The 8372-nt window shown below is 39.4% G+C and overlaps 1 pseudogene; it reads right to left on the reverse strand.

The window, feature by feature from the left end:
- Positions 1-2207: 2207 nt before the first annotated feature.
- Positions 2208-2679, reverse strand: LOC137202879 (transcription initiation factor IIA subunit 2 pseudogene; annotated as a pseudogene).
- Positions 2680-8372: the final 5693 nt, after the last annotated feature.

The raw sequence follows: 8372 nt of genomic DNA on the forward strand, positions 1-8372 counted from the left end.
TCCCATGTCACTAACTCTTTAACTTAAAGCCTTCAAGTTTCTACTTACCACTGGTTAGCTGGTTAGTTGGGAGTGGGAGAATGGCATGGAAAAAACAAACCAATGAATATGCACCAGAACAATATTCATAGAGCAAAAGAAATATTAAAGGAGTGAAAAGTGGAAGCTACGAGAAAAAACTCAGATGAGTTCACTCCTTCTTTAGTCATTTATACCTGAACTAATATATGAGCTGTGGTCAAGTTAATAACTATCTATGAGTGTACGAAAGGATATTTTAAGGGAGGGGAAAACAAGAGAGGATTGTTTGCCTAGTGCCCTGCCCTGTTGCTGTCTGGCTGGGACCTGGCTCAAATGGGAGTTGATCTGGATCACACCAGCCTGAGGTCATCTCCGGTTCATAAGCCAGGGAGCAGGGCGAGGAATCAGGCCTCTAGGAACCCCTGTAACTCCGTAACTGGGCAGAATAAACTCCTCACCCTGCAATTGATCTGCCTGCCTAGGAATCTCAGGAACAAATGAGAATTTTTGAGAATATAGTTGGCTCTTATCATTGGGAACACAGACCACTATCATTCAGTCACTGTTGATTCATTTATTCAACAAAGACTGAGAAATAAAATAGTGGTTTAAATTGAAGACTTCCCTGGTGGTACAGTGGTTAAGAATCCACCTGCCAATGCAGGGGACACGGGTTCGAGCCCTGGTCTGGGAAGATCCCACACGCCACGGAGCAACTAAGCCCGTGCACCACAAGTACTGAGCCTGCGCTATAGAGCCCACGAGCCACAACTACTGAAGCCTGCACGCCTAGAGCCCGTGCTCCGCCACAAGAGAAGCCACTGCAATGAGAAGCCCTCGCACCGCAACAAAGAGTAGCCCCCGCTCGCCGCAACTAGAGAAAGCCTGCGCACAGCAACAAAGACCCAACACGGCCAAAAATAAAAATAAATAAATAAAATAAATAAATAAATAAATTGAAGACATGATTTAGAAAAGACATTAAAAAAAAAGAAAGTGAGAGAATTAAAGACTAAGCTTACAAATAAAATTCTTATTAATCTCAAATACTGAGTGAGTTTACCACTGGCCACATACTAAGTCATGTGCTTTACATAAATTCTCACGTCACCATCACAGTAGTCCTGTGATCCAGGTATTACTAGGATTCCCATTTAACAGGTGAGGAAACAGGGTAAGAGGTTAAATGACTTTTCCAAGACCACCAGCTAATATGAAACCAGTCCAGGTCTAGCTGACTCTAAGGCACATGCTTCTAACCTGTACTCTAAACTGCTTTACTAAACCCTGGAAGTCAGGAAGGGAGTAGATGAAGCCCCATGTAGACAGACTTGAGCTGCTAGTGATGAAGGATCTGAGGCTTTGAGGAGTTAGGAATGTAAGATAGAAGAAATTTTTATAGTATCTCTCTGGTCTCTGCTCTCACATTCATGTAATTCATATTTTCAACAGAGAAAGGAAAGGCTGCATCAGGGACACGTTAAGGGCAGGGAAAAAAATGGGAAAACTGACAACAACAACAAACTTCCAGAGATCATTTAGGTCACTGCCTATCAGAAAACAGAAAAGGGAGGAACTCCCAAAGTCCTCGAGTCCCTATTTCCCTGTGAATGAAAGAGACTAGTATGTAAATAAGAGCTTTGCATAAGCTAGACATTCTTTCAAGTCCAGTTTATCTACCGTATGAGTCACTTCCTTTTTAAAGCAGGAATTAAAAGAGATAGAGGCATATAATCATTACCTAGCACAAACCTTTTTTTTTTTTTGAGTTTTAAAATGAATTTATTAAAGAATGGTCTTAGGAAGGCCACAATGTTTGATTTGTCGTAAAACGAAGTTCTGGGGCTTCCCTGGTGGCGCAGTGGTTGAGTGTCCGCCTGCCCATGCAGGGGACACGGGTTCGTGCCCGGGTCCGGGAGGATCCCACATGCCGCGGAGCGGCTGGGCCCGTGAGCCGTGGCCGCTGAGCCTGCACGTCCGGAGCCTGTGCTCCGCAACGGGAGAGGCCACAAGAGTGGGAGGCCCGCGTGCGGCAAAAAAAAAAAAAAAAAAGTTCTGTTTCTTCATGCTGTATGATAAAGGTAATGTAAGAAGGTACAGAGTTATAAGCTTCTTCCTACTGGAACTCTCTGATAGTACGGCACAGTGCAGTCACTTCTGCAATGCCAGAATAAGTTTTTAAAAAATCTCTTCTATGCTTCTCTTCAAAAAGCGATGAACAATAACAGGAGAGCATTAAAAAGCCATTTTTTTTCTATTCATTCTGTAGTATTGGAGCCAGTATTTTTACCATCACAGGCTACAATTTTCACTTTATCCACTTTAATAAGTTCTGTCACCTCTCCGAATTCAACATCATTCAATACAAAAGTCCACACATTATCACAGAATCTGTACGTATTTAGAGAGCCCCTGAAATTGACTCTGCTCCTGACCCTCTGTGCCCATGCTGAATTTATAGCCTTATCAAACTGAAGTAGAACTTGAAGGGCAAGTTGGGGGTTAATCTGTTGAGACTGTATAAGCTCATCGAGGCTCTCCTGAAGACCGTTTCCCAAAGTGGTATTTCTGTACAACTGATATGCCATGGCTTAGGAGGGAGAAATTCTTTTTCTTATTCAGGCTTGCATTGATATCTGTCAAGTCACTGACCCACACAATCTTAATAGACCTTTTCTTCTCATTCAAGCAGCAAAAAGGTAAAGGGCTCCTCCTTGGACAAAACAACATCATTTTGCATATACTGTACACACAGTCTGACCAGTTCCTATCCTTATTGGCGGAGAGAAATGAACAAGTAAGATAAACAGGCAGATGAGATGATAGAAGAGGCCACAGCCGGTTAACCTGCCACACTTACAAAGGAATCTGAATAACAAGAAGCCTTTGACTGACTCAGGAAAGGTTTATCTCCTCCAAAAGGAAGTTTAACCCCACGTTATCCACTAGAGCAAAGATGCTCATAAACCTTTGGAGGAAGTCTCAGAGTAGCCTAATGCCAGAAAAAAGGAAAAGGAAACAGCAACCCGTTCATTCACAGATAAAGGCTCCGCCTTGACCTTTCAACTGAAAAACAAATATGGCTGTATTCTGTGATGGCACAAAAAGTAAACAGGAAAGTGACTGGCCTCTTTCCCATCTTAATGCCTACTGTAGATCTTGTCCCATCCCTGCAGTATATTTATCAGGGATGACTTTTTTCTTTTTTTTTTTTTTTTTAAAGATTAAAGATTCAATTTGAAGATTGAAGCAGGGAGGAGGAAGGAAGCAAAGTAAGTAGAAACTGAAGCACATTCCCATTGCCTCGGGCATTCCAGAACCCTAATCCATCCTTCCTATATACCCTGCACGTGAAAATGTGTCCAGAAAAGCCTTAGATTCACCCAGTTCCGCCAGCGTCCACATTTACTAACATGCAAAGCTAATGAGAGCCACCAGCACCAAAGTTTAGAGGTCTTGGGATGTCTGTCCTACATAACACAACAAAATTCTATGGAGCATGCACCATTAAAGTGCTGTGCTGGGTGCCAAGGTGACAATAATAAACAAAATAGATCATTTTTCTGTTCTCAGGGATCTGTGGTCCAATGGGAGAGGCTGACAAGTTAACTATTGGTTCCAATGCAGCATATGCTAAGTGCTATAATTGCGGGGTGGGAGAACAGGTTCCTACCGGAGCTCAAGAGGGAAGGGGGTCTTCTCAGGGGACATAATATCCAAGCTGAAACCTAAAGGATGAGTAGGAATAAAGAAAGAGTTTCAGGGAAGGGAATATGCAGGAGAAAGAGGAAGCTTTGCCTGGGTATACAGAGAACTTGGAATGCCTTAGATCCACCCCATAAAAGATACAAAACCCATGTCAATTAGGAACTAAGTGTTTTCCTCTTCTAGTGTTTCATCAATTAATCCTCTTTGTGCTTTATGAGAAAAACCCTAGCCTTTGCTCTCTAAACAGCAATTTTCCCTCACTTTGCTTATCAGGTAATTTGTGAGTCTGAAGTCGACAGCACTTGAGTAATTAGATTTCAGAGTATTGGGAAGGTTTCTCCATCCTTAAAATTCTTCCTGACTTATTTAATGTTTCTGAATGTACTGTTAGGACTAGATAGGTGATTGTTACACACACTAAATGAATGTAAAAGTACATACGCAGGAACAATTATGAAAATAATAACAGCTAACATTTATTACATGCACACCAGCACCAGCCACTTTTTCTAAGTTCTTTATGCATGTTAAGTCGATTAATTCACACAATAGTAAATTCTACTGATATCTCTAGTTTGCAGGTAGGTTAACTGAAGCACAAAATGTTTAAGCATCGTGTCCAAGGTCGCACAGCTAGCAAGTGTAGAGTCAGGATTTGAACTCAGACAGTCTGACTCCAGGGTCCATGAGGTTAACTGCAATGCTAGTCAATCAGGGCGAAGACGGAAACAAACTTTGCCTCACAGCTCTTTCTACCTCTGGCCAGTTCTGTGTGGGCCAGAGCTGAGCTGCAAACCTTTCTACCAGGTATACCAAGCAACACAAACTATCCGCTGTTCCACCTGTTAAATCCTAAGGCTGAAAACTTCTGAAATGTCCAGACTCCTCCCCAGATGCTTTGAGCTATGTTACTTCTTTTGGGAGCCCCTATATTCTTTCATAGAAAAGAGCAATTTCTGGCCATTTGGGACCGTTTCTTCAGGATGACCGTGATTACATTCATCAAGTTTCTGACACTGAGCTTGCTAAAGGTGCCTTTTCTGAGGAAAACTCAAAACAGTCTTAAGCCATTCCTAAGTCTTTACCTGAGGAATTAAGCTGGCTAGTTCTGCTGTGGGAAAGTCATCTTTAAATAATTTGTGTACCACACAAAGAATGACTTCAAGAAAATGTAAACAAAATTTTTTTTCCTTTAGTAAAAAGTGTTCTAAGTTGAAGATTTATCTGCCTACCCACAGGAAAATAGAGCCAGCTGATTTTTTTAAAAGGTACCAGTTACAGGCCATATGATTCGACATGAACAAAATACTGAAACATCTAAAGGGATGAGAACTATAATTTATCCATATCATTATTTTTCTATTTAGAATTTAGTGTCATTTTATTAATTAGAAAAATGAATCTGGGGGAAAGGTTTTAAGAATACTTATCAGTTCGGTTTTGGCTGCAAGTAACAGAAGCCTCCTCCTCAAAGTTGCTGAACAAAAGAGAAACAGGGGCATCTTTGGCTGATGGTAGAATCTAGCTTTGTGGATTAACTTTGAGTCTTTATTATTTTCTGTATATTCAGCTAGGAATATATATTGCTGTTAATTTTTTTTTTTTCCGAATAGTAGTTGTCAAAAACAAAAACAAAACCTGACCAACTTTCATGAGTCCTAGGGGTCAATAGTTCTCAGATCATCATTTCTATTTTTCCCAAATAGATTAAAGCTGGATGAGAAGCCTCAGTAAAAAACTATGTAAACATTGCTTGTTTAAGATAACCAAGCCTCTCGGCTAACATTAGATAACCCCTGCAGGACTAGTAGAACTTTCTTGTAGCCATAGGCAGCCCTAAAGGCAGGTAGAGAAACCATTATCAATGGGTTTTATGTAGCCCCTATTGTGAAGACCAAGAGAACACCAAAACCCCAGGGGTGGGTGGTGGTAGGAATGATTCTAGAAACTGGTTTCAACCATTTCAAACCCCAATTTTTGTTTTAACTGAAGATATTTCATTAAGATCAAAGGTTTTTCATTATACTTATTTACAGTTCCTTACTAGTCAAAAAGGAAATAAATAATAAACACCTTTATCTTTAGGGAGCTTTTGACAACAGTTTAAAACAGTTTTGTAAATCTGTTTGTCCGTTTGAAATTGTTACCAATTAGATGCCTGAAAACTTGTAATACCAGGGATGTCAGCCTTCAAAATACCGATAACTGCCATATTGGTTAGTGAAATCATGTTAAAAAAATTATGTATCTCCATTCTACCTTTTTACTTTTTTAACCAACTCTAATTTGTCATTCATAGGAGTACGTATAGAATTTCCCTCTTGCTCTTACATTTTTAACATGTACATTCTCTCTTCTTTCAAATACTGGTTGATACTCCATTGGAAACAAGTTGCTAAAGGAGCTAGTACAATGAGGGGCATAATGCTTACCCCAACTTTTTTCTTACCCCAACTTTAAATAAAGGCCACGCCACACACAAAATAGATTGGGGAGCAAAAGTGGTGAATACCACTTTCTAAGCCAAACTCAACCCACTTGTTACTTTCTATCATTACCCACTGCCCTCAATAAGAAAAAACTTCCTGGCAGTCCATTTATGCGAACCTCTAAGCAAGAACGGAAGGACTTAACTGCAGAATGAGTATTCTAAAGAAATATATATTTCTATGTTTATAAAAATTGTTCTGATTTAAAATATTGAAACATTAAGATAAACTTTCAAAGCTCATTTGTCATGAGTTTTATTTCTAGCTTCCAGACAGGTTCATATAACAAGCACAAATGTATTTCCTTTCTGGGTATCAGGTACTTATTTCTATAGAGATCTTACCTGTCTGAACGGAAGAGACAGATAGAGTTGCTACAGTCCCAGATCTGTGTCTCTGCTGCATTTAAAGTGGCACAGTTTCTCATGCCTGTTTTTCTTTATAAGCAATTAAAATTATTTGAGATCATTCCGCATCCCCTAAATTTCAAAGATGCAACTGTTTATCACACCAAAAAGTAGTTAAATTCAAGTGGCTCATTATTCAAGGATGAGAGGTCAAATTCATTCAGGCAATGAACAACCAATTCTGGCTGCATTCAACTGTTTGTGGTTTAGGTTATTTTCTTTTTTAAAGAGCTGATTTTCCTCTCAGACCAATTCAGTCTTCCACAAACTGTTTATACGGGTAGACAAAACTTTTAACACAAAAGCCAGCAAAAATTGTATATGTACAAGATTTGCTTATTGACAATCAGTATTGAACTACATTAAACACTGATTTTTCTTCCATTTAGATAAAATTCTTAGATTGCTGTGATGAAGTCTCATTCGTTCTAACTTCCTTTAAGAACGAGGACAGCCTTTGCACACTGACTGACATAAGGAAAGGGTTTCGTTGGTGGTTTACAAATGCTTTTGAAGGATACAGGTGGGGTTACACATGACGCCTCCACCAAAATAAATGTTGGTAAAATCATGACTCCATTCAGCATTAATCAAAGAGCAGTAGAGAAGTTACTGTGAGAAACCTTACTCAGTAAACAATAAGAGATCAAATTCCGCTGTCAAAGAGCAACTTTTAAATAGTTAAAACATGATTCATACAAACATAGAATGAACACGTGTTAACTCATATTCAACTCATTGATGGGGGAGCCAGTGGAATGTTAAAGCTGTTTCCCAGGGCTTTTGAGAACCTGTGTATTTGTAGAAATTTGTGAAGGAGAATGTCTGAACAAAATTGCTACGTTAAATACAAAGCTGGTTAATGTCCTACTGGATAATCTTTGGAGATATCTTTCTACCAGACATAAATCTACAAATCAACATATAACCCCATGGAGTCTAGGCCTTGTTGGTAGTAAATTGTGTGTTAAACAAAAGGTACTTTTCCTTGGTTAATTATACAATCCTTGGTGGCCTTTTAAACATTTCCCCAGTGTAACATTGATGGGACATGCTGTCCTATTTTTCCCTTATTTCCAAGTTTGCGATTATTTTTCTTGTCACCTCTGAAGTTGTGCCTGAAAAAATAAAAATGAGATTCTAATACTAGATCATTAAGAGCCATTATTGAAAAGTAATTCCCAAATCTGGAAACACAAAATTTCTGGAAATGAAATTTAACTTCGTTTCTTCAGCCCTGGTTTGAAACAATGATTCTCCATCTCGTGAGTCACTGTGTTTGCCTCCCTTTTTTCCTCTCCCTATTCTAGTAAAGACCTGAAAGTTTCCTGGCAAAGCCATCTGGTTCTCCCCTCTGCACACTGGCACAAATTACACAAACTGCTTTCCTATTTTAGAAGAAATACCACATCCTGCCACACTAACATCCAACAACTTTCACCTAAGAGAAAAATGCTTCTTTTAAGTGAACATGAGTCCTTACCCTCTTGTCCTTCCTATGCATTAATGGTCAGCCAACTACCTCTGTTACTAGCCATTCTCCTTTGATTAGAAAGCCAATACTATTCTCCAAACAAAATGATCACCATGCCTTTAATGTCCTCCTATCTTATCTTCCAACTCCAAATTCTTTTGGGGGTCCCTTTTAAACTTTCCTGAACCTGATAGATTAAAATGCTCTCCTAAAACTCCAACAGATATTGAACCAAGGACCAAGTATTCCCACAAATACTGAAAGAAATGAGAT

Source organism: Pseudorca crassidens, chromosome 11, assembly GCF_039906515.1.
Source record: "Pseudorca crassidens isolate mPseCra1 chromosome 11, mPseCra1.hap1, whole genome shotgun sequence".
Lineage (NCBI taxonomy): Eukaryota > Metazoa > Chordata > Mammalia > Artiodactyla > Delphinidae > Pseudorca > Pseudorca crassidens.